This window comes from Ixodes scapularis, unplaced genomic scaffold, assembly GCF_016920785.2.
Source record: "Ixodes scapularis isolate PalLabHiFi unplaced genomic scaffold, ASM1692078v2 ptg001158l_1___fragment_4___debris__unscaffolded, whole genome shotgun sequence".
NCBI lineage: Eukaryota > Metazoa > Arthropoda > Arachnida > Ixodida > Ixodidae > Ixodes > Ixodes scapularis.
This window is the reverse complement of record NW_024610109.1, coordinates 112,914-119,943: the sequence shown is the minus strand read 5'-3', so window position 1 is coordinate 119,943 and position 7,030 is coordinate 112,914.

The window sequence follows — 7,030 nt, the reverse complement described above, 5'->3', positions numbered from 1 at the left end:
TGATCCAGAGCGATCTTGCGCATAAACGGTATAAAGTCTCATTCCTTCGTATTTTCACAGTATACCTGCGTCAGCGAGCACGAAGAAGCCCGAAGTCGTCGGAAAGCAGCTGCACATCACGGCTACCGCGCACCGAACAAACTCGCATCCGCCAGCTCCGGGCGCTGCCATCTTACCTGTGACGTCACGGCTCTTGGGAGGTCACGTGACGAGTGGTCACATTTGCGTAAAATATGGCGGCAACCGGGGGGGTGCCACTTCCGAACTTCCGGTTTATCACTCTAAGGCCCTCTACCTCGTTGTTTCCGCCATAACAAAGCATAGACTTAGAACCTAACGGCAACCGGAAAACCTTGCCATCTTGCTAAACCCACCCGAGGTCTAGGAAAGAGAAATTTAAACCGAAACCGAAAGCTCGAGATCATCTAAGCCTAAAACCCTTTTGAAACCCACAGGAAACCTAACTGCCCTATAAATTGCTTTATATCTCGAAAACTATTGATCCTAGAGGGAAAATAAAAGCACCTTCTCCCTCTTAGAAACCGCGAGGAACACGATCGGAAACTAGTCTGGGCGAAAAATAAATCGAAAAAGGCCTAATTAGAAACTCCGTATTCGGCAACAACAAAGGACACCTGGGGAAGATAGTTGGAACCACGCAAAATGTTCAATCACAACCGAAACCGAAACCTCGAGATCATCTAAGCCTAAAACCCATTTGAAATCCACAGGAAACCTAACCGCCCTATAAATTGCTTTATATCTCGAAAACTATTGATCTTAGAGGGAAAATAAAAGCACCTCCTCCCCCTTAGAAAGCACGAGGAACACGATCAGAAACTAATCTGGGCGAAAAATAAATCGAAAACGGCCTAATTAGGAACTCCGTATTCGGCAACAACTAAGGACACCTGGGGAGGATAGTTGGAACTACGCAAAACATTCAATGAAGACCGAAATCGAAACTGAAACCGAAACCTCGAGATCAGCTAAGCCCAACACCCATTGGAAACGAATACGAAACCGAAACGCCACACAAATTACTCTATACCTCGAAAACCATTGATCCTAGAGGGAAAATAAGGGCACCTCCTTAAGCTTAGAAACCCAAAGGAGGACGATCGGAAACTGATCCGGGCGAAAAAAGCGATCAAAAACGGCCTTATAGAAATTCCGTATTAGACAACATCTGAGGACCCCTGGGGAGAGTGGTGGGAACCACACAAATCAGTCGAATTCCACCTACCCTTGTATCCCGGAGAAGGGGACGACGAAGTTTGCCGGCTAAGGCACGCCTTATTTTGTGCTCGCGGAATACTGGCGTTCTAATATTATTGCTTGCGCTGGAACATTACATCCTTGAATCGACAGGTGAAGTAGCGGGCACTTTACCTGGGGCCAGACTTTCTCTGTGAGGAGAAATGTCCTGGCTCAGGAACGATGCCCCCAGCACCGACGATGGCCTAACACCCGACATCATGACCGTACAAGACACGGCAGTCTCGGCTCTCATTGACAACAGCCCACTGCACCATGACCACGAATTTCCTAGCTTGGAGGCTATGGAGATGGACCAGGGCAATGACCAACGAGGCCCATGGCAACAAGCTGGAGGAGGCCGAAAACGTGTCCGAAGCAATGACTCGAATTCCAACCCCGACACAATATCTTCACCAAAACTCGATGACGTCAGCCTTACTGTTGTATCTGCTCCGGTGGATGCTGAGCAGAAACTGACTTCCCTTACCAGACTCAAGGTGACAGACGCCTTAAAAAAGATATGCCCAGAGTGTATACACGAAGTTCGCTACAACGATCGGCTCAACCTCATCGCAGTTGACACTCGAAATGGGCAAACTACGAAAACATTGCTCAACACCACCGTTCTCTGTGGGATTCAAGTTCGGCCATATGCTCCACCGTCCGGCCAAACTTCCATCGGAGTCATCCATGACGTCGACACAGAAGTCACGCAAGAAGAGCTGATCCAACACATTCGGTCAGAAACAAAAATTGCCACTGTGCGCCGCCTCGGAGTTTCGAAGGTCGTCAAAATAGTCTTCAATGGTACGAGGCTGCCTAGCCACGTCCTACTTGGCTATGTTCGGCATCCCGTTGTTGCATTCAAGAACAGGCCGCTGCAATGTCACAACTGCGGTGGATTCGGACACAAGAAGATTGCATGTAAACGCCCTAAGGCATGCAATCGGTGTGCAGAAGATCACGATGTGCAGTCTGCAGAGTGTCAGTCAACGACACTGAAGTGCAGCAACTGTGGTGGCAGTCACGGAGCCACATCGCGAACGTGCCCCAAATGGAAAGAAGAGCAAACCATTGTAACACTCTCAAAGAATAACAATATAGGATTTCGAGAGGCACGGCTCGCCATCGTACAGAGCGCGACACTGTTAGCGCGAACAAGCGATCACCAGTTTCTCCAGGTTTTCTCTTTGAAACCAAGGAATGTCATCCAAGTTCTTATTGCTACGGAAAGAGCTCATTTAGCTCTATAATGTAAGCGATAAAATGTCATGCTGGCTAATACTGTTGAGATGTAAAATGAGAAAATGCGCCGATGTCGTGTTCGCGCTAACAGTGTCGCGATGTGTACATAAAAGTGCAGGCAAAAACACTGTGGACGTTCTGGAGACCACACCAAAGCCAATCACGACAGCTACCACTAACCAGGCACTGCAGGGAACAAGCAGGACGGACATACCAAACAAAGTGTCTTATGACTCGATCCTCAAAGGGACAGTCAAAAACAAGAAGGCTGCTCCAAATACCGATTCCGCGGCCAGTCAAACGTCGGACAACAACAAAACTATGCATCAGCCCCCATCCCACGCAGAAACGTTTCAAAGTTCCCACTCGAAGAAGTCACCTCCAAGGAAGGACGAAACTGAAGACTCTCAAAACATCGACAATGAAACATACGGCTGGCAATCGATTGTCAGAGCAGCCGTCAACATTGCTTTCGCACTCTTAGCGAAAATCGATGCATCATGGGCTAGCACCATCTCAAACATCCTACAGACGGTCCTCCCACTTGTGGGAGGATGGTAGGGGGACCCTCGTCTCCAAATATAAGACACGATGCACAAGGAAATCACTCTCAACACATGACTTCAAAAACGCCTCAGCAACCTGGAACTTCACGAAGGGGGCGTGGTCCGATATTTCCCTCAATTTTGCAGTGGAACGTAAACGGACTGCGGACACGCATGTCTGAACTACGCCAATTTCTTTCAAACAAGAAAGTCGACATCCTGGCTCTACAAGAAACTAACGTTACATCCGGGGATGTTCGTCTCTCACCGTACGTATTGATTCACAGCGCTGCGGTGAACCCCAATGGCAGATCACGAGTCGCCCTATTTGTTCGTGCAAGCCTACACCATGCTTCACTGGACCTTTCTGACCTCTGTTCGCCGTCTGAAGAATATGCTGGAGTCACAGTCAGAATTGGCCGACAGGAAACGACGATTGTGTCAGCATTCATAACACCACAGGGAAGCTGGGACCCGACCGCCATCGAAGAAATCTGCAAGAGAAGCCGAGGCAATATTATTATCTGTGGGGACTTTAATGCGCATAACCAGCAATGGGGAGGCTCTCGAACGGACACCAGAGGACGAAAGATCGAAGCAATGGCTACAGCGCTTAATTTCCGTATCATAAATGACGGTTCAGCAACGTTCTGCAGGCCAGGAACTACAACAAGCACTATTGATGTAACGCTCGTTTCGCCTGATATTGATGCCATATGGACCACCGAGCCTGACACAGCAGGTAGTGACCATTTTCCTATAAACGTGGTTCACCCCAGTACTTCTCCGAGAGAACTTAAGACATGCAAAGTGATAAACTGGGATCTATTTCGTCAACACTTCGCATCCGCCATGGAAAATAACACCCATCCGAATATCTCGGCTTGCATTGCAGAGTGCCTAAAACAATCTTCACGCACCGTTACGATCCCGGTCACCAGCCCTACACCTGACCTGGAGTGGCTTAACCTGCGAGCTGCCAGACGTCAAGCGCAACGAAGAGCACTTCACACTGATGCCCCCTGGGACTGGTCACGGTACAATCGCATAGATGCCTCTTTCAGACGACACACCAAAAAACTTCAGAGATGGCAGTGGAGGGGAGACTGTGGTGCACTTGGCGGTCCCGGTGGAGGACGACGGGCGTGGCGCCTCGTTAGAGCCCTCAAAGGAGCGAAAATTCCACGACACCCTGCATGAGAAGTTGCCATAAAAACTGGTAGGACTATGGCGGAAGTGGCAGAGCTTCTGGCAGACAAGTTCGCCCAATCATCAGCTCAACCTGAGCAATACCTCCAAGACTTGCTGAAACTGAACCCATCGATCGCTCAACCTCAAGACAGGGAGTCAGAACTAGCAAGCAACACAGATCTAACGACAGCGGAACTCACATATGCGCTTCATTTCTCCCGCAGAAAAAGTGCCCCAGGACCGGACGGGATAACGTACCAGTCACTTAGAAATATCGATGCTACATACCATCCGGCTCTTCTGGAACAACTCAACACCATCTGGCGAACTGGGGCCATTCCACAAGCATGGAAAGAATCGGCGATCATTCCTCTGCCAAAACATGGGAAGCCACCGGAGCTTGTCTCGTCATACAGGCCTATATCGCTGACAAGCTGTCTGGGGAAATTACTTGAGCGCATTGTCATGCGGCGACTTACCTGGGTTTTGGACCATACAAATGTTTTTCCATACCAAATGGCAGGCTTCAGGACACGCAGGTGCACTGCCGATGCGATTGGAGATCTTGTTTCAACCTTTGAAGAAGCAAAAGCTGCCAGACAAATGGTTCATTGTGTGTTTCTAGACATAAGTCGAGCATTCGACACGCTTCCTCATGCCATCATCATTCAGAGGCTAAAGTGCTTTGGGATACATGGCAGGTTGCTGTCTTTTATTCAAGCCTTTTTGACTGGTCGAAGCTATAGAGTGAAAGTGCCGGGCGCAACAAGCACTACCCGTTTTAACAACCCAAGGATTCCCTCAAGGGAGCGTGCTCAGCCCCTTGCTTTTTAATGTTGCAATGGCCTCTCTACCTCACTGTCTCCCAGCCATACATCATACTTATATCGATGGTATGGCAATATACGCGGATGACGTCACAATATGGTGTGCTGGACCCTCGAAGAACGCTATGGCAATCCGAAACCGGCTTCAAGTTGCTTTGGATGCAACAGCACTAGCTATCTCACATCTAGGTCTGACTCTATCATCTGAAAAGACAGCCTCAATTCTTTATAGACCAACAGGCCGTGCTTCAGAACAAGCACTGAGACTGACAATCGGAGGAACTCTGGTAAAAAGGGTTACAAACCACACCTACTTGGGCATGATTCTAGATGACCGTGTGAGCTGGAGGCCAGAAGTTCATAGAACTCTACAGCGATGCCGTGAGCTTCTACGTGTTCTCCGAAACCTTGGAGGTGCTTCATGGGGAGCACCACAACGATCAATGCTACAGTTGTACAAAGGCCTTATAATGTCCAAGCTTTTATACTCCCTGCCACTTCTAAGACTAGGGCCGGCCCAAACGCGTGACATTGACATATTTCACCGTATAGCACTGCGTGTCTGCTTGGGGCTCCCACCATCTGCCGAAAATCTGGCGACTCTGACAGCAGCAGAAGAACGGCCACTTTGTTTGAGATTCAAGGAAAGAGCTATGCGGCATATTGCCCGAATCAACAGCATCCCCACAAAAGATAACATTCTTATCCGCCTTCTAGCACGACCAAACTCTCAGCTGGGTTAACTGGCATCTCTATTTTAACATGAGATTGGTGGTCCTGCAGAATACATGAGTTCCACGCCTCCGCACTCAACCCGCTTACCCCTAGTCATACATGAGACGCAACCAATCGGCCAGCGTAAAGCTAACGTCCCTGTGTTGGCTGCGCGGTCGATTGCCCTAGACTGCCTGAATGAAGCGCATGAAGGCTGGATTCAAGTATATACCGATGCGTCAGTAGACAGGACAAAAAAATCGGCGACGGTCGCGGTCACCATTCCGGACATGGGTTACGACGTCTCAGGCAGAATTGATTTCGAGACCACATCCACGACTGCAGAATTAGTTGCCATTTGGGCAGCCCTTGAATCAATCAAAAATATCTCACCTCCAGCGAAAGCTGTAATTCTCACCGACTCCAGGGGAGCCCTTCAGCAGCTTCAGCGACATGTACAAATCACTCTATTATTGGCAAGGGTAGCATTCATGGCGGCAAACATTGAAGACCTTGGCTGGAAGTTGGCCTTTCAGTGGATACCTTCTCATGTTGGAATCCCCGGCAACGAGAGAGTAGACGCACTTGCAGCTAGGGCACATGACGACCCGTCCCCAACATTTCTTTTGGATCGTTTTAACGAGGCTCACCGGTTAATCCGGATATCCCTCAGACAACAACATCCACACCGAGGAGTGGCGACCGGAAGACCTCCCGCTACTATTCCACGTCGACTCCCACGTGCCGAGGCATAATTGCTGCACAGGCTTCGAGCTGGATGTGCGTATACTTCCAAACGCCTTCACATGTACGACCGCAAGTCAGACCCGTACTGTCCATCTTCCGGTGACCCTGAAGACACAGCGCACGCTCTTCTTCTATGCCCAAGCCACGACCAGCACCGGAAGCTTCTGATTCAGCGGTATGCGACGGCCGGCCTCTTCCACTCCAATCTTGAAGACCTTCTAAATCCAAACGGGACTCAAGGAGTACCTGAGAAGGCCTTTCGTGCTTTCCTGGCTTATCTGCGCGAAAGTGGACTTGCAAGCCGGCTCTAGCGTAATTACGCACTAATCAATTGTGCCAGATCTGCTTTCTCCACAAAGTACGGATGCCCGTTTAAATGGGGCTATTCAGAGTCATGTTACTCGGCTGTCAGCTAACGATTCAACGCCCCGTTCAAACGCCTCAATCCTTTTTTCTTTTCTTTTTCTCTCTCTCTCTTTCCTCTCTATTCCTCCCATTACC